Source organism: Microcebus murinus, chromosome X (genome assembly GCF_040939455.1).
Source record: "Microcebus murinus isolate Inina chromosome X, M.murinus_Inina_mat1.0, whole genome shotgun sequence".
Classification (NCBI taxonomy): Eukaryota; Metazoa; Chordata; class Mammalia; order Primates; family Cheirogaleidae; genus Microcebus; species Microcebus murinus.
The window spans coordinates 25,650,186-25,674,170 of record NC_134136.1 but is presented as its reverse complement, the minus strand read 5'-3'; the positions used below and the strand labels follow the sequence as shown (position 1 = coordinate 25,674,170).

The window sequence follows — 23,985 nt, the reverse complement described above, 5'->3', positions numbered from 1 at the left end:
TACGGGTAAGGGGAAACTTGTCCTTTTCCCCCAAGATCAACTCACAATTAAGGCATATTAATAAGAAAAATAAAAGAAATGTTTATTTACTAATACCATATGCATGGGGAGAATCACATAGTAATTACCCAATATCACAATGAAGTTCAGATATTTCTATACATGCCTTTTAGAGGGGAGGGGGAAAATGAAGCGTATAGGTAATTCTGTTTAGGAGCCATAAACAGTTGCTAGGGAGGATGAATGGATGGGGAAAACTGATTGACTTGTAAATTAACCTGAGAGACAGGTGTTACGTTTTAAATGACTTGGGCCAGATCTGGTTGCACTCTTGATCTTGTTTCCTGCAATGTATTGAGATAACTGGGAGAGGAAGGGAAGTCCATTCTCCTCTCTGATCTTGTGATGCGGTCAGTCCAGTTTATGTGGCCAGAGAGAAAGCCCCTTCCAAGAGTCTGTTAATCTCTACGAGCCTTTAATTCAAAATATTCTTCATACTAAGGAGTCATACTTTGGGGTGAAATTTCCAGAGGTCTTTCAGTAGGCCAAAAATGGTTACAGGATTTAAGATTGTGATGAAGATGGATGGTTTAAAAATGTTAAATAACTCTTTTGATATCCTGAGAAAGAGTACCCATGGAATTGGGGCATTCTATTGAACTCCATACTAAACCCTAATTTGTGTCTTCTATTGATAAAAACCAGAAAAGTTGACTTTAGATTTTGAGATATTCCATTTTGATTGTTTGGTCACTTCAAGATGAAAAATTTGGCTCCTTGTGAAAGGGGAAGTTGCAAGTTTATGACTTCAATGAAAGATTATACATTTTACTTTGTTTGTAAGTCCTATTCAATAGTTTCCATAGCACCAAATTACATAGGAATGTTAAGATATGTAGTGAGTATTAGTTGTTGCCTGTCTATCATCTATTCCCCATTCCCTGTTCCTGTCAGAACTATGTTTTGTTTAAGTGTCCACCTGAGACACATGTAGATCTTAGTGGTTTAAGAATAATCCCATCCTATTATCAAGTAATTAGTTCAGGGTCTAATCATAACCAATGAGATGCAAGAAGAGATTAGTTAGAGGGTTTTGGTTAAGTTCTTCCTCACTTTTAAGAGCGAGCCATGGAAAGTCACTCTCTCTCTTACTAGACGATGTGGTGACCATGTAAACAGGCTGCTCAGATCTCTTGCTGAGGTGAGCATAGTTGACTGAGAACCTCAGCTGCCACCTCTCTGGGCGAATCACTGCATTTGCAGTAAGGTTGATGACTGAGCACAGTGGAAGGATTGTCATAGATCCATTCCTGTGGGACATGAGTTTTCTCTAATAGGCAACACTGGCTTGAGGACTGTCCATCAACCTGACCAAAACTTGTATAGATCTGCACTGTAGGCTGAGATTCTTTCTACCTAGTCTCTTTCCTTATACTTTCCCCTTCATATATGCTATGATTTGAATGTGTCCTCTCCAAAATTCAGATGTTGAAACTCAATGGCCAATGTAATAGTATTAAGAGGTACTTAGGGGAGGTGATTAGGTCATAAAGGCAGAGCCCTCATGAATGGGATGCCATGTGAGGTCACAGCATTCCTTTCCTCTGGAGGTTGCAGCCCTGACAAGACAACCAAATATGGACAACCAAATACTACCCTGATCTTGGACTTCTTAGCCTCCAAAAATGTGAGGAGAAAGCATTGGGTTTTACAGAGGGTTTTTTAGGGGGAAGTGAGCAACACCTGCAGAGATAGGGGAGGGGCGTAGTAGCTTGGTTCTTATCAGGGGGATAGGAATGCGGGCACAGCTGTCTGTTAGATTTATAATCCTAGACTCTCCAGACTCCTGCGGCTATTATTTCATAAGCCTAAAGCCTAAATTTTCCATTAACTGCATTCCATCCCATGCATACTTTCGGGTTTCCACCCAGAACAAACCTAACAGTATTTAGCCAAAAAGGTATCTGAGAAGCCAAAATATATATCAGTAAAGCCCATCTACTGTACTTAGAGGAAAACTAAAGTAGGCATTCTAACATCACTTATTTTTTTTTTACTTTAGTTTCATGATTATATTCAGGTCATGTCTTTTTGGCAGGAATGTTATAAACAAGATGTGTCCTTTAATGTGCTCTATCTCCAGTGATATTAACTTTACTCTCTTGGTTGAGATGGTGTCTGCCAGTTTTCTCCACATAAAGTTATTATTTTTCCCTTTGTAATTAATGCATAATTTGTGAAGAAATGTTTTGAAGCTATGTAAATAGAGAATATTGTTCCTCATATATCACCCAATAATTTTAGTGCCTCTTAATTGATTCTTAGAATAAATTATTACTATGGTGGTAGCAAAGTGGTGATTTTCTAACTTTATTTTTTTTTATCATCACTTTGTTTTTATACAAAAGGCATTCAAATATACTTGGCCGTATGATATTCCAGTTCATAGTAGATGATGAACAACAAATTAGAAAGAGGGGTGTTCAAAAAAGGAAGACACACTGAAGGCAGAAGTGACAGGCGATATTGGAAAAGAAGAGAGAACATTAGTGACAAAATCTAACAACTTACAAAGCAGAGCGATATATGTGTGCCTCGGAGATGAACACTTTAGGTCATAATTTGTTTCCCATCCTTAGCCACAGAAACCATAAAAAGTCCCCACTGCAGCTGCAAATGATTGCCATAGGAAATCACTCTTAAATGTTTACTTTAAATGTTTACCCTGCAGTTTCTATCGTTTTGATTTTATGCCCAGAATTTTTCTCTCTGTTTGGATTTGAAGGATTTACATGACATATCAATTTAACTTTTTTCCAATATTATATTTTTAAAATTTTTCCATGGGCTTCAGGCACTATATCCCTTGGGTAAGTAATGGCCACCTCTAAGCTTGGGATACTAGCCTCCAGTCTAAGCCTCTGTTCCTGCTTCTCTAGAAGTTAGGAGGGAACACTCTGGTCGTACTTGGTGAGAGATCATATAAATTTATACAGTTTAGTAACCTTTAAGATAACCTAGATGTCATTTATTACAGACCAGTATGGTAAGTAACAATTAATAATTAGTTATTAACAATCAATACATTAATTAATGTGATCACTAATGATAATGATTAGAGAATTGGTTAATATAAAAAGACTCTGAAGCATTGAGAAAATGTAAACTCATGGGCAACATCATTATTTAATAGGTAAGGAAAAGAGCAATGTGTACATATATTGACAAAAATAATTTTTTTTTCCTTTTTTTTGTGTGGGGGGAGGGAGATCCAAAAATAATTTTTTATATGCTTATACATTTAAAATATACTTTTTATCATTTTTAATGTCTGCATAGTATTATCAAGTAAATCAATAATTTAGCCAAGCATACATGATGTCTAATTTTTCATAATTGCAAGTAATGTTGGGAAGAACTACTTGCAAATAAGTATACTTGAAAATAAGATTATTTTCTTGAAACTCATAAAAGAGGACTGTTTGAATAAAAGGGAATGGAGAATTTTAAGAATTTTGTTTTGCATTGCCAAAGTATCCTCCAGAAAGATGCAATCATTTATAGTACCACCAGCTGTGTACCCTCAGCAAACTGAGTGTTAACATGACTTCGTATTTGGAATTTCATAATCAAGACATATTTTATTTCAATCACCAGGACATTGTTTTCAAATGTTTATTGGTATTTGAATATCTCCTTTTTTATCTTCTCATTTAAGTCTTTTCTCCAATTTTAATTCTTGTGTTCCTTTTTACTTACTGAATTCTAATGGGTACAATGAACACTATCTGGGTGATGGGCACACTTATAACCTTGACTCAAGCATAACAAAATCGATGTATGTAACCAAAACCATTTGTATCCCCATAATACTTTGAAATAAAAAAATAAAATAAAAAAGAGAGTCTCATATATTAAGGAGATTAATACATCTTTGGATTTGTGTCCATATTCTTTTATATAGATTAGTAGAATATTAAATGTTTCTTCCTGAACATTTCAACATTAAATTGTTCAATAGTAAGGATTTCACGTTTTATTGTTCCTGTTTAGGATATTTCCTTATATTCAGTGTGTGTGTGTGTGTGTGTGTGTGTGTGTAATTACTCTCACCAGTCACTTCCTAAGCTCCCATATTCATTTTAATAGTCTCATCCAATTGATTCTCTGAATTTTCCAGGTAGAAAATTGTATTATCTATGAGTAATAATAAACTTGCATCTTTCTTTAAAATATATTTTCCCTTTTCTCCTTATTTAATTGACTAACACTCTTAGAACAATATTAATTCTTAGTAGTAATAGTGACCATCCTCTTCTTATTTTAAATAGATTGAAATTTAACATTAAGTTTTAATATTTGACCTTTTAGTTTAAATTTTAAGTTTTTTCATCAACTGTTTTATTTTATTTATTTCAAAAATTTATGGGGTACAAGGGTTTTTGTTACATGGATGAATTGTATCATGCTTAGATCAGGGCTTTCAGTATACTCATCACCAGAATAGTGTACATTGTACCTGAAAGATTTTTATCCCTTGCCTCTATCTCTCCTGCCCCCTTTTTAATTTTCAATGTCCATTATACCACTTTATGATGATATATATCTCTCTTTGAACTGCAACTTGTAAGCGAGAACCTGTGGCTTTTGTTTTTGCATTCCTGAGATACTTCACTTAGGATAATGGTCTCTAGTTCTTCCAAAAGACATTGTTATTCCTTTTTATTGCTGAGTAGTGTTCCATGGTGTATATATACCACATTTTCTTTGTCAACTCATCAGTTGATGGGCACTTAGGTTGGTTCCATATCTTTGTAATTGTGAATTGTGCTGTGATGAACATTTGGGTGCAGGTATCTTTCTTATAAGACTTGTTTTTCTGTGGGTAGATACCCAGTAGTGGAATTGCTGGATTGAATGGATTGAATTGTTCCTTGAACAATCTCCATGCTATTTTCCATAGCCATTGTACTAGTTTACACTTCCATCAACAGTGTATAAGCATTCCCTTTTCACTGCATCCATGCTCACATTTATCATTTTTTGACTTTTTAGTAATGGCCATTCTGACAGGGGTAAGGTCGTATCTCATTGTGGCTTTAATTTGCATTTTCCTGATAGCTAGTGAGGTTGGGCATTTTTTCCTGTGTTTATTGGCCATTTGTCTATCTTCTTTTGGGAAAAATCTGTTCATGTCTATTGCCCACTTTTTGATGGGGTTATTTTGTTTCTCACTGATTTGTTTGAGTTCTTTATAGATTGTGGATATTAGCCCTTTCTTGGTTATATAGTTTGTGAATCTTTTCTCCTGTTCTGTAGGTTGTCTATTTACTCTGTTGGTTATTTCTTTTGCTATACAGTAACTTCTTAGCTTAATTAAGTCCCATTTATTTATTTTTGTTGTGGCTATATTTGCTTTTGGCATCTTAGTCATAAATTCTTGGCCTAGGCCAATGTGTAGAAGAGTTTTTCCTATATTTTCTGCTATAATTGTTATGGTTTCAGCTCTTACATTTAAGTCTTTAATTCATCTTGAGTTAATTTTTGTATATGGTGAGTGATAAGGATCCAGTTCCATTCTTTTGCGTGTGATTATCCAGTTCTCCCAGCACTGCTTATTGAATAAGGCATCATTTCCCCAGTATATGTTTTTATCTGCTTTATAAAAAATCAGTTGGTATTAACTATATGGTTTTATCTGGGCCCTCTATTCTGTTCCGTTGATCTATGTGTTTAACTTTATACCAATATCATGCTGTTTTGTCACTAGAGCCTTGTAGTATAATTTGAAAACAGGTAATGAGTTGCTTCTAGATTTGTTTTGTTTGTTTGATTTTGCTTTGGTTAGTATTGCTTTGGTTATTCGTGTTCTTTTATGGTTCCACATGAAGTTTAGAATCATATTTCTAGATCTGTGAAAAATGACCTTGGTATTTTGATGGGAATTACATTGAATATGTAAATCACCTTGGTCAGTATGGATATTTTAACAATGTTGCTTCTTCCAATCCATAAGCATGGTATGTTTTTTCATTTGTTTGTGTCATATATGATTTCTTTCATTAGTGTTTTGTAGTTATCCTTGTAGAGATCTTTCACCTCCTTGGTTAAGTATATCCCTAGGTATTTTATTTTCTTTGAAGCTAATATAAATGATATTGGGTTTTTAATTTGATTCTCAGGTTGGCCGTTAGTGTATAGAAGTGTTTCTCATTTGTGTACATTAATTTTGTAACTTGAAATCCCCGGCGATTATGGAGTTGCTATTAATCCATTTGCTTAGCTCCAGTAAGGTTTGCTTTATGAATCTGGGTGCACCTAAGTTGGGTGCATATATATTTAAAATTGTTATCTCTTCTTGTTGGACTGTGCCCTTCACCATTATATAATGACCCTCTTTGTCTTTTACTACTTTTGTTGGTTTAAAAACTAAATCGTCTGAAATTAGAACTGCCACACCAGCCTTCTTTTGGCTTCTGTTTGCTTGGAATATTGATCTCCACCCTTTTATTTTTAGTCTATGTGCATCCTTGCAGGTTAAATGTGTTTCCTGAAGACAGCATATACTTGGCCTGTATTTTCTTATCCATTCAGCCAGCCTATGTCTCTTGAGTGGAGAGTTTAAGCCATTCACATTTATTGAGAGAACTGATAGGTAAGGTAGATTACTGATCATTCTGTTGGGTTGGATGTTGTTGCTATGATTTGTGTCTTGAGCCATTGTAATATCTGGCCTTTAATATCTTTGGGTTTTGGTTGTTTTTATATCCGTGGATTATTATTATGATGTTCCGTGCATAACGCTGTTTTAAGTACTTCTTGTAGGGCTGGTCTTGTCTTGGTGAATTCTCTGAGCCTTTGCTTGTCTGCGAATGTTTTTATTTCTCCTTCATATATGAAGCTTAGTTTTGCAGGGAATAATATTCTAGGCTGGGCATTGTTTTGTTTCAAAAGAGTGAGAATGGGGCCCCAGTCTCTCCTTGCTTGTAAAGTCTCATTAGAGAAGTCTGATGTTATTCGAATTGGCTTTCCCTTGTATGTCACTTGCTTCTTTTGTCTTACAGCTCTTAGAAGGGCCTCTTTAGTTGATACTTTGGTCAGTCTGATGACTGCATGACGTGACGTCTTCCTGTTTGCATTGAATCTCCCAGGGGTCCTCTGGGCTTCTTGAACTTGTATATCGAGATTTTGAGCAAGACCTGGGAAATTTTCCTCTATTATATCTTCAAAAAGCTTGTCCAGCCCTTGAGTGCTGTCTTCCTCCCCTTCGGCTAAACCTATGACCCTCACGTTAGGTTTTTTCACATAATCCCACAGCTCTTGTAGACTTTGATCTTTTCTCTTGTTTCTCTGCTGTATTTCTGTGACTGATTTATTTAATTGGAAGGTGTTATCTTCAAGCTCTGAGATTCTTTCTTCTGCTTGATCCACCCTGTTCTTGAGACTTTCCACAGTATTTTGTAGTTCTCTGAGTTGATTCTTCATCTCCAGGACTTCGGTTAAAGTTTTCTTCACTGTGTCAATCTCTTTGTTGAACCTTTGTTCCATTTCTTGGAGGTTTTTTGTGTTTTCTTGGTGTTGGTTATTGAGTTGTTGTTGCAGCTGGGTGAGTGTTCTTATGATCCACATACGAAATTCCTTTTCTGTCATATTGGTTGCCTGATTTTGGTCGGTGTCCGTTTGTAGGGGGCTGGTGCTCCTCCTTGGGGGTGTGTTTTCCGTTTGGTTCTTCATATTTCCTGAGTTCTTTCGCTGATTTCTTCCCATGTCGATCAGTTGTTGTTTCTTTCCTTAGGTTATTGTTTGGGTATTCACACACCTTGTTTAGTTTCTGAGGCGTTAGGTGGTGCCTGTGGGTGAAATTGGACCACTCCCTGTATATTGAGTCAGTGGGTGCCGTGGAAAGGCTGTGCAAGATGCTGTCCCTGTCAGTAGGTGGCGTTTGCTTGGAGGAACAGGCTATGGTGTTGATTTTGAGTCCTGTTATCAGCTCTCGTTCTGGGCGGAGCTGGGTTGGGTAAGCCTACCCTCAGGCCGTTAGCAGGGGTCAAAGTTCTGTTCTCTGCTGTCAGGGCGGGGCTGGGATGGTCCCGCTCAGCCAGAAAGTCTGGGTGTGGGGGTGGGGCTGTCTGAGACCCACAGTCTGCAGCAGGCCTCGCTTCTTTCCACCCTCCCCAACTCCGCAGCTACTCCTGAGCCTCTGCCAGCAGGCCAGACCACAAGCCACCAGGCCTCCCCGGACTGTGATGCCGGCGGGGAGGTTCCCTGCACAGGAACGCCACCTGGGTTGGGCGCACGGCCCCCTCCTGGGACGTTCCGCCCGATCCGCCCCTGGAGGCACACAGACCTCAGTAGGCTGTTCACGTATAATCCTTCTGTGCCCCGGGCAATGCTAGCCCTCGGTGCAGGGGATCTGGTCTGCAGGTCCGACCTCTGGGTCCCAGAGTTCAAACTGTATTCCCACCAGGGAGAGGGTTTCCGGTCCTAATTCACCCACAGGGAGCCCAAGCTGGGTCTATGTCTCTCAGCCTCTGAGTCGGCACCGTTTTCCTGGGAACAAGGTGCCAGCAGCACCTGGGAGGGCGGGCGGGGTCCCAAACGGGAAGGTCCCGTTCCCTGGAGGTGCCTCCGGCTGGTGGCTATATTGTCTCTCTGGGCAGCCGCGGGTAGGGTCGGCGGAGAGGAGGAGGAGGCAATATGGCGCCTGCCGCGCGGCTCTCCGTGCACACGGAGGTGCCCGGAGGAAGTTGGGAACCTGGTGCCACGTCTGTTACAGGCTCACCGTTGGCAGGCGGCGGCAGTCTCTGGGCTGATGTCCGCAGGTCTCTCCACCCGCTGGGGAGCCCACCAGCAGTCCCGAATGCAGGGGAGGGGAAATAGCAAATCCACCTACCCTTGCCGCTGGTCTCCGGGCTGCTCCGGTGGTCTCAGCCTCCAGTTCTCCTCCGCAGCCTCCTCCCGTGGAGTCTCCCGGGGTCTCAGGTACCCCTCCTTCCGGCCCTTGTCCGCTGTATGCTCGTCTTCTTGCTTCTTTTCTCTAGTTTCTGCTAGAATCGGTCTTTTCTGCAGAGACCCTCTGTCTGGCGGTGTTATTCGTCCGCCATCTTGCTCCGCCCCCTAATTTTGTAACTTGAGACTTTACTGAATTCATTTATGAATTCTAGGAGTCTTTTGGAGGAGTCTTTAGTGTTTTCTAGTTACAAGATCATATTTTCAGCAAAAAGAGATAGTTTGACCTCCTTTTTTCCAACTTGGATGCACTTTATATTTTTCTCTTTCCTGATTGCTCTGGCTAGGATTTCCAGTACTATGTTGAATAGAAGTGGTCACAGTTGGCACCCTTGTCTTTTTCTGGTTCTTAGGGGGAATGCTTTCAACTTTTCCCCATCATTATGTTGTTGGCTGTGGGTTTTTCATGAATGGGTTTTATTATTTTGAGGTAATTCCTTCTATGCCTCATTTGTTGAGAGTTTTTATCATGAAAGGGTGCCAGATTTTATCAAATGTTTTTTCTCACCTATTGAGATGTTCATGTGGTTTTATGTGTTTGCAAAATCACATAAATCACATTTATTGACTTGCATATATTGAATCTTTCTTGCATCCCTGGAATAAAACTCACTTGATCATGGTGAATGATCTTTTTGATATCCTGTTAAATTCAGTTTGCTAGTATTAATATTTTGTTGAGGATTTTTGCATATGTGTTCATGAAGGATACTGGTCCATAGTTTTCTTTTATCATTGTATCCTTTCCTGGCTTTGGAGTCAGGGTGATACTAGCTTTGTAAAATGAATTAGGAAGGATTATCTCCTTCTCGATGTTATGGAATGGTTTCAGTAGTATAGGTGCCATTTCTTTTTGTAAGTCTGGTAGAATTTGGCTATGAATCTTTCTGATCTGGGGCTGTTTTTTGTTGGGAGATTTTTTATTATTATTTCAACCTCACTGCTTATTTTTGTTATTGGTTTGTTCGGGATTTCTGTTTCTTCCTGATTTAAGCTTGGAAGGTTGCATGTTTCCAAAAGTTTATCCATTTCCTCTAGATTTTCTAGTTTATGTATGTAGAGGTTTTAATAGTGGTCATGAATGATATTTTGTATTTCTGTGGTATCAGTTGTAATGTCTCTTTTTCACTTCTGATTGAGCTTATTTGAGTCATTTCTCTTGTATTTCCGGTTAATCTAAATAATAATCTATTCTATTTCATTTAGTTCTATTCTGAGCTTTGTCATTTCTTTTCTGTTGGTGGCTTGGGGCTTGGTTTGTTCTTCTTTGTTCTCTAGTCCCTTGAGGTGTGACATGAGGTTGTAAATTTGTATACTTTCTGTCTTTTTGATGTAAGCATTTAAGGTGATAAAATTCTACCATAGCTCTGCTTTTTTGGTTTCCCATACATTTTGGAGGCTTGTGTCATCTTTGTTGTTCAATTTGAAAAATATTTTGATTTTTGCCTTAATTTTGACATCAACCCCAAGATTGTTTACCAGCAGGTTGTTTAATTTTCATGACCTGTGTAAATTTGAGAGTTCCTCTTGAAATTCATTTCTAGTTTTGTTACACTGTGGTATCATAAGATACATGGTATGATTTCTATTTTTCTGAATTTGCTGAGAATTGTTTTGTGGCCTAACATATGGTCTATCTTGGAAAATGACCAATGCGGTGATGAGAAGAATGAGTATTCTGAAGTTTTTCAGTAGAACATTCTGTAAATGTCTGTTAGGCCCACTTTTTCTAGAGTCCCATTTAAATACAGTGTTTTTTGTTGATTTCCTACCTTGATGATATGTTCAGTTCTGTCAGTGGAGTGTTGAAGTTTCCAGCTGTTATTATGCTGCTGTTTATTTCTTTGCTTAGAGATAGTAGAATTTGTTTTATGAATCTGGGAGTTCTTGTGTTAGGTGCATATATATTTAGGATTGTTGTATATTCTTGCTAAATTGATCCCTTTATCATTATATAATGATCATCGTTGTCTTTTTTTTTTTTACCTTTGTTGATTTAAAGTCTGTTTTATCTGATATGAGAATAGGCTACTCCTACTCAGTTTGGTTTCCATTTGTGTGGATTATTTGTTTTTCATCCCTTTACCTTTAGTCTATGAATGTCCTTGTGAGTTAGAGTTTCTTAGAGATAGCATATATTTGGGTTATGTTTTTTCATGTATTCAGCTAATGTATATCTTTTATGTGGAGTATTAAGACTATTTACATTTGATGTTAGTATTGATATATGAGATACTGTTCTGTTCATTGTGTTGAAAGATACCTAGTTGCTTTGTTTTCTCCCTTGTGTTATTGTTTTATAAGAGCTGTGAGCTTTAACTTTCAGGTGTTTATACAGTGGTGTATTTTGTTGATTGCTCTGTTCTATGTATATAGCACTTTTAAGCATTTCTTGTAGGGCAAGTCTATTGGTAACCAATTCCTTCAGTGTTCACTTGTCTGGGAAATTCTTTATTTCTCCCTCATTTAAGAAACTTAGTTTTACAGGATAGAAAAGTCTTGGCTGGCAGTTATTCTGTTTAGAAAGACTAAAATTTGGATCTCCCCATTCCCTTCTGGCTTCCAAGGTCTTTGCTAAGAATTCGGCTGTTAGTCTGATGGGTTTTCCTTTATAAGTAACTTGTTGCTTTCATCTCTCAGCTCATATGATTTTTTCCTTCTCTTTGACTTTGGCCAGACTGATAATTACATGTTTTGTTGATATCCTATTTGCTATAAATTTTCCAGGTATAAAATGACCACCTCCTATCTGGATATCTATATCTGTGGCAATACCAGATAAGTTTTCCTTCATTATTCCCTCAAATATGTTTTCCATGCTTTTGCTTTTTTTTCTTCTCCTTCAGGGATACCTGTGATTTGTATATTAACTCTCTTTTCATAGTCCCATATTTTTCATAAGTCATTGTTCATTTTTTTCTACATTTTTGACTGACTGGGTTAAGTAGAAATCCTTGTCTTCAAGCTTTGAAATTTTTTCTTCTGCTTGGTCTAGTCTCTTGTTAAAGCTTTCTGTTGTACTTTGAAATTCCTTGAATGACTCTTTCCTTTCTTAAGTTCTGTTATATCTTCTCATATTATCTATCTCTTTAGTGAATTTTTCATTCATGTACTGAATTACATTTTTGGTTTATTTGTGTTGGTTTTCAACTTTCTCATCAATCCTATAGATCTTACTTGCCATCCATATTCTTTCTTTCTTTTCTTTTTTTTTTTTTTTTTTGAGACAAAGTCTCACTCTTTCACTCTGGCTAGAGTGCAGTAGTGTCATAATAGCTCAGTCCCACCTCAAACTTCTGGGCTCAAGCGATTCTCCTGCCTCAGCCTCCCAAGTAGCTGGGACTACAAGCACCCGCCACCATGCCCAGGCTAATTTTTTCTACTTTTAGTAGAGATAGGATCTTGCTCTTGTTCAGGCTGGTCTCAAGCTCCTCAGCTCAAGAGATCCTCCTGCTTTAGCCTACCAGAGTGATAGGATTATAGGCCTAAGCCACTGCTTCTGGCCACATTGCCATCCATATTCTGAATTCCAAATCTGACAATTAAACAATTTTGTTTTTGTTGGAATCCATTTCTGGTGAACTATTTTGATACTTTGTGGGTGTCAAAGTGGCTTGCTTTTTATGTTGCCAGAGTTTTCATGTTGGTACCTTCTCCTTTGATATCTCTTCTCCTAGCTTGAGGCAGATAGGTTTGCAGTGTAGCTTTTCTTCTCTACAGGGAACTATCTTGCTCAGTGAAGAGAGGGAGGAGGTCCTTGGAGGGTGTACTTGAGTCCTACTCCAGAAAATTGACCTGACAGGAGAGGGTAGATTGCACTGTGAGCATTTAACACTGCTGCTCTCCTGTGTCTCACATGTCACTGTTCCCCTGTGGTTGTCACAGGCTGTCCACAAGTTGCAGAGTGAGTGATCACCATGTCTAGTTCTGTCACCAATGGCAATTATCCCTCATGGTGGCTTGAGCACTGCTGTGCCCACGTCTGTGGGCAGTGGCTATTGTCAACACATGGAGGCTTGAGTGTTTCCCCTCTCAGATCCATGGGCAATGGAATTTGTAAGCCCATGATGGTTTGAGCTCAGCACTGCCCAAGTCCATGGGTGGCAGTGTTTGTTGGCCCATGGCAGCCTGAGAATTCACCCTCTCAGATCCCCTGGGTGCATGCAACTTCTGTCTGTGGGACACATGAGAGCACCCGGTCTCTCTGCTTCCTACCTGGCCCAGAAGGGGTGATGGGGAGGCAATAGGAGTGGATCTGACCCCTCGCTGAACACAGCACTCTGGATCTGGGATCTGAAAATGGTGCCAGCCATAGTGCCCAGGGTCCAGGGTCCACAGCTAGTGGGTCCACACTGTGTCCTCTCTGGATAAATGCTGTACAGTCTCCAGTCAGTTCCCTATGTCAATTTGGTGGCCTGCTGTGGCAGAGTGACCCTCCTGCATTTCAGATAGCAATGACCATGGGGGAAGTGTGGAGTCCTGGGATTCTCTCCTCTGTCTCTTCCCCACATGTGGCTATCTTCCTTGTGTACTTCCAATCCTGCAGAGTGGGTCACCTCTCTTCCCTCCCTTTCACTTTGGGTGCCTCCCATAGCCTCTCTGTTGATTTTCAATGTTCTCTCTTAGCCAGTCAACCAGAGGTGAATATCTACTTATCTCTTTTAATCCTGTCTATGACACTGGTGTGTGCAGGCTGCTTCTAGTCTGCCATCTTGCTCCTCTACATTTTAATTATATGGGAAATTTCATTTATAAGCCTAGAACATACCTCATCAATACCAACCCCCCCAAAAACAAACAAACAAAAACCCTGAAATAAATAAAAAAGAATGGCCTCACTCTATTAGAAGAAATTATTTATTTATTTAGATAAATAATCTACATGAGCTATCCTCACATTTGGAATGCTGGGTAAATGTGAAAAATTGTTTTATTAAAAAGAGTCTCAAACTTTTTCTTGAAAAAACTGCATCTATTTATGATCTATTTTTTTAATTAGGAAATTTGAGTTAAGTTTAATAACATATTTTCTTTTCTTTTTAGAAAATTAAAACATTAGGCTTTTTGGCCACTATTTTAAAGAATCTTATGCACTGTTATGATTTGCTGATTGCTTACACTTATAAAAGAAAGATAGGTAAAAACTTTCAGTAAACATTTTTAAATAGTAACCAGTCACACTTGTTAAACACAAAATGATTTGAGTAAAGTACAAAGGGCAAAGCAAAACCAAAAAAGAAACAAATTTGTTGAATTCAGTCAACTAACTTTTTCTTTGTAGTATATAGACATTATTCTAAATGCCTGTTTGGTTTAACTTAATTATATCAGTACGGTTTCTTTTTCCCCAATGCTATGATCTCAGATGAAATTGAAGAGCTCTTTGCACATTTCAAAAGGTGTTTCAAATTAGATACACATTTTCCTTTCTCTTAATATAATCCATTTTATCCTCCAAGGTAGGAACATCACTATTTTCAAACATAAGAAATGCATCCAAATGAAAGCAATGATCAACAGATTTGGGTTCAAAGAGCCAGTTTCTAGTTCTGCTATTTAGAATATATATTTATGTATAATATGACTACATCTACAAAATAGAGGTTTTAAGAAAATCTCTATTTGTATCATTCATGTTCTGTTTTTTGAAATATTTTAGCTGAGAAGCACAAGAAAAATATTGAAATAATGTTTCTAGGATTATAAGCATCCAAATCGTAAAGGATGTTTTATTTTTCAAAGTGTCTCTACAATTTTAACTGCTTCTGGTTCTTAAATTAGATCTAGAAAATTTGTATATGACTATAGTTTTTATCTTTATAGCAATCAACATTTTGGCAAAGTTTGAACTTGATTTGCAGTTCATGTACATTCTTAAGGCATTGCTTTTCCTCCTTCCCTCCCTCCCTGCCAACACTCCCCTTTTATTCCTTCCTTTCTTCCTTTCTTTTTTTCTTTCTTATGATTCTCTTACTCCAGATTTGAGGAAATGCAATGACATGGTCTTAAAAGTAGGTAGGTGCTGGCCGGGTGCGGTGGCTCACGCCTGTAATCCTAACACTCTGGGAGGCTGAGGCAGGTGGATCATTTGAGCTCAGGAGTTCGAGACCAGCCTGAGCAAGAGTGAGACCCCGTCTCTACTAAAAATAGAGAGAAATTAATTGGCCGACAATATATATATATATATATATATATATATATATATATATACACACATATATATATATATATATACACACACACAATTAGCAGGGCATGGTAGCACATGCCTGTAGTCTCAGCTACTCGGGAGGCTGAGGCAGGAGGATCACTTGAGCCCAGGAGTTTGAGGTTGCTGTGAGCTAGGCTGACACCATGGCACTCTAGCTGGGGCAACGAGAGTAAGACTCTGTGTCCAAAAAAGAAAAGTAGGTAGGTGCTATAATTATATATATTTTTGAATTACTGCCATATAGGATTCAAAATCTTGGCAACTGATTGCTAGTGTGATGCTGATGCATAGTGGCCTGTAATGATGAGAGAGAAGAAGAGACAGAGAGACGGAGAAAGAGAAGTGTTAGGGTGGGGAATGAATGAGAGAATGAGAGAGAAGAAAATGATGAGTCTGATTTTCCATCTAATTTTCGTGAAACTTGTAAGTTGTCACATTATAGTGGAAAGTGAAGTACTTTGGGAGCCCTGAGTTCTAAATTCAGCTCTCTTGAAAGCTCACTATATAAAGTAGGTAAGTATGAAGTAGGTAAGTCATGTCACCTGTCTGGGATTTAGTTTCCTCATCTGTAAAAAAAAAACAAACTTAGGAATTTTTCATCTCTAAGGTCAGTGGAATGTAAATTTCATAAAGGTAAATTGTTTTTCTCTTTTTCCTCTGATGTATCTCTAGCACCTAGAACAGTGTCTGGCACAGTGTGGAAACTCAATAAATATTTGTTGAGTGAATAAGCTCATTTCCAACACTATTATTCTGTAATTTTGCTCTAAAGGACAGATAAAAGCAGTAGCATGGCAAAAGTAAATATAAACTGGGGATTATGTAGTGTCTTTTCTTATTTTCTCCCTACATAAGAGCCTCTTGCATCTCAAAAGACAATAGTGTGCTGCTCTGATAGATAGGTGCTTAAGGATTTATATCTCCTCCCCTATGCTCCTACAAAATATATGCTTTAAAAGAGCCACTTTGCCAGAAAACCTAGTTTCTGGTCCTATATTTTCCACTAACCAGCTGTATGATTTTGGCCAAATTGTTTAACCCTTTCAGAACCTGATTTTTTCTCCTCATGTGTAAAATGTCAGTATTGATTAGTGTCCTTTGATCATATATTTATTCATCCATTCATTCTATCAACAAATTTTTATGGAATGCCAATGTATGTAAGGGATTAAGATGAATACAATGACTGATTCATCAAATCATTAAATCTCTAAAATTCTGTGACTGTACAAGTATTTATAGGAATAAATATTAAAAATGATTTGCTAAATTATTTCCTGAGTTTAACTTTATAATTTTCATTTACATTTAATTTCAGATAAAAATTAGTTATTTTATTTATATTAGTTGCTTAGATCCTTACCTTTATTTATTTATTTTTAAATCAGGAGAACAGAAATTAATTAAGCTATTTCAGCTTTCTCTTCAACAAGAACTAAGTCTTGATTCTGGTGCACATTAGCTTTTTCTGTTGGATTTATTAGATGTGTGATTTTCAAATATCTAATTATAATAAACCCTGATATTATGTATAAGCATGCTGTTATAAGCAGAGCTTTAAATACCACAGTGTATTTTTTTGTAGGTTTTTTTTTCACCTCAGAGTAGAAAAGAAATATTGGCATTTTCTAAAATTTTCTTCTCCTGATTTTCTGTGAATACAAAATGGTTATAATTTCCCATATTTTGTAGTGTATAAAGTGGTAAAATATCACCTGATTTCTTTTGTTTAATTTTTCATAATAAATGTTCTTTATTTATATATTTTAATGGATCACCATATAAATTATATTTAATGCTTCCATTAAATGTATATACTGTATGTTTTTGTCATTATGAATAATGCTATAATTAACATGATTATACATAAATTGTGGGCATCCTTTCTTTTAAATTTTTTTAATTTTTTTACATTTTTACTTTATTTCAAGATAATATGAAAGTATGAACATTTTGATTGCATTGTATATCTTTGCCTCTCCCTAGCAAGAGTTAGAGGTTTGCCCTTCCCCTCCACAATGCTCACCACATCCCTCAGATGTGGGTCTATCCCCTCAACCCCCAAATCCCTGGTGAACACCACCACCATTTGAGCACCATAGTGTTAGTCAGTCAGTACCAATTTGATGGGGAGTACATGTGGAGCCCATTTCTCTGATCTTGTGTCACCTCACTTTGGATAATGGGCTTAAGCTTAATCCAAGATACTATAAGCAGTGCTAGCTCACTGTCATTTCTTAGAATTGAGTGATATTCCATTGTAAAAATATACCAAATTTTAATAATCCACTCATGAATTGATGGGCACTTGGGTTGTTTCCACGTCAATGCAATAGTGAATTGTGCTGCCATAAACATTTGGGTGCAGATGTCTTTACAATAGAATGTCTTATGCTCTTTGGGGTAGATGCCTAATAATGCGATTGCTGGATCGAAAGGTATTTCTATTTTTAGCTCTTTGAAGTATCTCCAAATTCTTTTCCACAAAGGTTGCACTAATTTGCAGTTCCACCAGCAGTGTAAGAATGTCACCTGATTTCTGGTATGTACATTTGACTTTAATGAAGACAGCAGTGATTGGCATCATCCATTTATCACTTACAGACTGTATCTTTATATTTGAGAGACTTTACCTCAATGTGACTCTAAGTCAGAATCCAACACTTATTTTAGTCCACATGTGACCCACTCATTATTTTATTTACAACTTCTATCTGTGCCTCTTTCCCACACTGCGCACTTGCCTCAGTCACAGTTTTTGTAAGCCCACAAGGTAACTCAAGCAAAAATGAGTAAAAAACAACTGTTGCTGGAGAGCTTCTTTGAAAAGGGGGAGAGACCCAATGATGAGAGAGCAGAAGACTCTAACTAAAACTGCCAGCAAAATGAAAGCCGCATTTAAAAGAAAATACCAAGAGTTGTGCTTAAATTATGGGTTCATTGCAACAGGTAGTTCACATTCTCCAAGCCTGCCTTGTGTAATATGTGGTGACCAGCTATCCAACAAAGCCACAAAACCTTTAAAACTGCTTCGCCACATGGAGACCAAGCACCCTGCATTAAAAGACAAGCCTTTGGAGGTTTTCAAAAGAAAAAATAACGTGAACACAAAGAACAGAAGCAATTATTGAAGGCCACCACTTTGTCAAATGTGTCTGCACTGAGATCTTTATTCTTAGTGGCTAACTACATTGCTAAAGCTAAAGAAGCCCTTTACTATTGGTGAAGAGTTGATCCTGCCTGCTTCTCATTTGCTCTGAACTTCTAGCAGAGGCCGTAGCTCAAAAGGTGGTGCATGTTCCTCTTTTGACTAGCACCATAAGTAGACAAATTGATGAAATAGCAAAAGATATTGAGGCACAATTGTTAGAGAGGATTAATGAGTCACCATGGTACATAATCCAGGTTGACAAGTCTACCAATGTTGACAACAAGGCAATAATGCTTGTTTCCGTGCCATATATTTTTCAGGAGGATGTGTTATATGCACTTTTGTTGCCAGTCTACACCACAACTGCAGAACTACTCAAGTCTTTGAATGGTTACATATCAGTAAAACTGAATTGGTCATTTTGTGTTGGTATATGCATGGACAGAGTGGCTGCCATGACTGTATAGCTTTCTGGTTTCACTACTCAAGTCAAGGAGGTTGTTTCTGAATGTGAGTATATGCACTGTGTAATCCATAGAGAAATGCTGGCTATCTGAAAAATGTCACCTGAACTAAACAATGTTTTAGAGGATGTGAGTAAAATTATCAACCACATTAAAGTACATGCCCTTAACTCATATCTGTTCACACGGCTCTGTGAGGAGATGGACACAGAGCACCACATGTCTTCTCTTATACACAGAAGTGAGATGGTTTTCTAAAGGTAGATTACTGGCCACAGTTTTTGAGTTATGAGAGCTACTGCAGAGATTTCTTTTAGAAAAATAGTCACCACTGGCAGCACATTTCAGAGACACAGAATGGGTCACAAAAGTTGCTTACTTGTGTGATATATTCAACCTGCTCGACAAACTCAATCTGTCACTTCAAGGGAGAATGACAACTGTGTTCAAGTAGGCAGATAAATCAGCTGCATTCAAAGCCAAACTGGAATTATGGGGGTGACGATTGAACATTGAGATTTCTGACATGTTTCAAACATTAGCAGATATGTTGAAAGAGACATAGCTGGGGTCTTCCTTCTCCCAGCTAGTGCGTGATCACGTATCTCAGCTTTCAAAAGTGTTTGAGCATTACTTCCCAACCACAAAAGACCCCTGAACTGGGAAGGAATGGATCTGTGATCCATTTGTGAATAAGCCAGGAGAATCCACTTTGTCTGTGCTAGAAGAGGATCAACTGTTTGAGATCGCAAATGATGGTGGCCTTAAAAGTATGTTTGAGACAACTTCAAATCTCCATATGTTCTGGATGATAGTCAAGGCAGAATATTCTGAGATTGCCACAAAAGCACTGAAAACCTTCTTCCATTTCCAACATCTTATCTTTGTGAAGCAGTGGAGATTTTGGAGTAGAGTGGACACAAGCAATATGCTTCGGGACCATCTAGTTGCAGGAAAACAAACTCAGGGCTCCCACTGATTCTGCATTATGGTGAGTTGTATAATTATTTCATTATATATTATAATGTGATGATAATAGAAAGTGCACAATTAACATAATGAACTTGAATCATCTTGAAACCATCCTCCCTTGCCCCCCAGACCATGGAAAATTTGTGTGCCATGAAACCAGTCTCTGGTGCCAAAAATGTTGGGGACCACTGCTATAAGTAATTAACTATATATCAAAACTGAGAAAAAAAGAGAGGTACATGTAAGTTGTGGGGGTGATAATAAACTTCCCCTTCACCCCAGTAGTTTCACTGAAAGATCAACTCATAATAAGACAGCTTAATAAGAGAAAGAAATTTTACTGTGAGTACAGAGAGAGTGATAGAGTGATTACCCATTATCTCAGTGGGGTCCAGAGGTTTATATACCCTCATTTTAGAGAGGAGGAGGAGGAGGAGAAGAGGAATGTAGGTAATTCTGTTTAGGGGCAATAAATGGTTACTAGGGAGGATGAATAGATACTTGGGAGAATGAATGCATGGTAGGGGAAGAGATTAACTTGTAAATGATTCTTCTCTTTGGAAATTAAATTAACATGAGAGACAGGTATTATCTTTAAAATGGATTGGACCTGATCTGGTTGCATTCTTGATCTTCTTTCCTCAAAATATATTGAGAGAACAGGGAGGGAAAGGAAAGATAACTGTTCTTTTTGATGGGTCCATTTGGTTTTATGCAGAAAGAGGAAAAACCCCTTCCAAGGCATATTGATTTCTAAGGGCCTTTAACTCAAAATACTCTTTATACTAAGGAGTCATATTTTGGGATGAAATTTCGTAAACTCTTTCAAAGTGCTTAAAAAGTTCAGATGATGAAGAGAGAATCTCTAGTTCAGGGGTCAGAATGGGCATGGAGGAAGTGGCACTTGAGTTTGATTTTGGAATTTGAGTGGGTTTTCAGATACAATCCAGATGAGGAGTAATGTGAACAAAGGTACAGAGATGAGGAAATACAGGGTATATATGATAATGATAACAATGACTAGAAGTAAGGTAATCTTAGCACTAAATTATTGTGTATTTATAAATAATCCTTATCATTTCATAACCATGTTTTGGCATTTCTTCATTTTTAAAATATGCCAGGACTCTAACATTGGAAATGGCCTGGTTTTCGTTCAACCTATGAGGTGTCAAATCTGAACCCAAATTTCCTTCCAGTCTTAGAAAGAGCAGTTTCTTCTGTTCAGATTTTGGATTTATTTATTTATTTTCAGAATATTATGGGGGTACAAACATTTTGGTTACATGTAATGCCTTTTGACTCACCCAAGCCAGGGCTAGAGGCTTGCCTTTCCCCCAGAGTGTGCTCAATCTACATTAGTTATGTGTTTACTCCCCACTACCTCACCGGCACCCAATGAATATTACTAACATGTGAACACCTTAGCATTGATCAGTTTGTACCAATTTGATGGTGAGTACATGTGGTGCTTGTTTTTCCATTCTTATACCTCACTTTGAAGGATGGGCTAAAGCTCTATCCAGGACAATATAAGAGGTCCTAGATCACCATTATTTTTTGTAGTTGAGTAGTATACCATAATATATATATACCACATTTTATTAATCCACTCATGTATTGATGGACACTTGGGTTGTTTCCACATTTTTGCAATTGTGAATTCTGCCATAAACATTCAAGTGCAGGTATCTTTATTATAGAATGTTTTTTTTTCCCCCTCCGGGTAGATGCCTAGTAATGGGATTGCTAGATCAAATGGTATTTCTATTTTTAGCTCTTTGTGATATCTCCAAATTATTTTCCACAGAGGTTGTACTAGTTTGCAGTCCCACCAGCAGTGTAAGAGTGTTCCTATGACTACACATCCACACTGCCATTTGTTGTTTGGGGCCTTTTTGATAAAGGCCATTCTCACGGGAGTTAAGTGATATCTCATCGTGATTTTGATTTGCATTTCCCTAATGGTTAGAGATGTTGAGTACTTTTTTATATGTTTGCTGGCCATTAGTCTGTCTTCTTTTGAAAAGCTTCTGTTCATGCCCTTTGCCCATTTATGGATGGGGTTGTTTGATTTTTTATTGTTGATTTTCTTAAGTTCTATATAGAATCTTGTCATCAGCCCTTTATCAGATGTATAGAAAGCAAATATTTTCTCCCATTCTATAAATTGTCTATTCGCTCTAATGATCGTTTCCTTGGCTGTGCAGAAGCTTTTTCATTTGTTCAGGTTCCATTCATCTATTTTTGTTGCTGCTATGATTGCTTTGGGGGTCTTGTTCATAAATTCTTTGCCTATCTCTCACCTCTCATAAAAATAATCTCAAAATGGATAACAGACTTAAACCTAAGGCATGAAACCTTAAGAATTCTAGAAGAAAATGTCAGATTTGGATTTTTCTACCTCTCATCTCCCTGCCCCCCATTTCTTTCTGCTTTCTCTGAAATGATGGTTTTGTTCTAGTAGTTAGACTAACACTTCTGTTTCTTTGTTCTAATAGTTAATTTTCAGCACTTTATGCATATAGATCTTTCCCAACTTAAAATAACATTCTATATCTATGGCTTTCAATTTCTCTTCTTTCTTTAAATGTTAATTTTTTTTGAGACAGAGTGTCACTCTGTTGCCCAGGCTAGAGTGCCATGGTGTCAGCCTAGCTCATAGCAACCTCAAACTCCTGGGCTTAAGCAATCCTCCTGCCTCAGCCTCCTGGGTAGCTGGAACTACAGGCATACAGCACCATGCCCAACTATATTTAGTTGTCCAGCTAATTTCCTTCTATTTTTTTAGTAAAGACAGGGTCTCACTCTTGCTCAGGCTGGTCTCGAACTCCTGAGCTCAAACGATTGGCCTGCCTCAGCCTCCCAGAGTGTTAGGATTTCAGGTGTGAGCCACCATGCCCAGCCTAAATTTTAATTTTATCAAGAGTATTCTTCACTTGCAGTCTCCATTTTATTCTCCTATATTTACTCCTTAACTCACTGCAACCTTACTCATAACTCCATTGCAACTGCTTAGCCAATGGAAATAGGTAGAAATAGTAGATACGATATTCAGAAAACACTCTTATAGGAAAGGGGTATTCTGTTGTCTCTCCGTCCTTCTTTCATGCTTATTGGAATGCAGGTGATGGCCAGAGTTCAAGCAGTTATCTTAGATGATGTATAAAGGCCATGGTTTGAAAATGATGTAGCAGCATGTAGAAGAAGCCTATATTGCTGGTCGCTTTGAGAAGCCACCCTAGCTTCCTTGAACTGTCTGCCTTTGGAAAGGGAAGTAAAATTCTTTTTGTTTAAACTTCTCTTACTTTGGATTTTCTGCCACTTTTAGCCAAACCGACTCCTAACTTATTAAATAATGTTAACCACTCTTATGGCTTATAATATTACTTATATAACAGTGACTCCCAAATCCAGATATCTGTCTTTCTTCTGTACATCAGGAGAGTCAGGATTTTCTGCTGTATGTATCCATATCTCAAATTCAACATGTTTAAAGATGTTTAAAGATAAAATGATTTTCTCTGACTCCTTCCCTTTTTTTTCTATGTTTCCAACCTCAGTGAATGTAACCCAGAGCAGAGTCAGACAGGAATTATGGGGTCACCCCTTGAATTTTGTCTGTCCCTTTTTCTTAATTTTCATTATTAAATCGCTGGTTTAGGCCCTAGAACATCATTTTTTGCACTACTTCAATAATTCAAACTTAATCTATCTGCTTCAGATCTTGCCACATCTCTAATCCATTTACCAATCTGTCACCATGGTTATGTTTATGACAACATGAATCTGTTTATGTCTGGAAAAATGCTATCTTGCTTAAAATTCTTCAATGGCTCTACATTATCAAATGTATGAAATAGAATATTTTTGGCATGATATGTAAATCCTTCCATGTTCTGTATGCTGCTTACATCTCCAGCTTTATCTCTACTGAGTAGCCAACTGAATGTACCATTTCCTTTCCATTGTGCATTATTCTTCCTACATTTTTTCTGCCTTGACTATCCTTTACCACTGTTAGTTCTATATTTGAACTTTTAGTTGAAGAATAATATACACACTCAATTCTATTTCATGTCCTTTTTGAAGACTTTTTTCACCAACCCCAGGGGAAATTGACCATTCCCTGAGGTATGTATTGCTTCACTGTTAGATTTCTATACTAGTATCCACAC

General features: G+C 37.6%; 1 long non-coding RNA gene across 1 annotated transcript in view; it reads left to right on the top strand.

The window, feature by feature from the left end:
• Positions 1 to 1,613: 1,613 nt before the first annotated feature.
• LOC105856729 (uncharacterized) overlaps positions 1,614 to 23,985 on the top strand; it is a 73,514-nt gene continuing 51,142 nt past the window's right edge. Inside the window, exon 1 of the long non-coding RNA XR_012915964.1 lies at positions 1,614 to 1,687. This is a non-coding gene — a long non-coding RNA (uncharacterized LOC105856729). The remainder of the gene's footprint in view (positions 1,688 to 23,985) is intronic.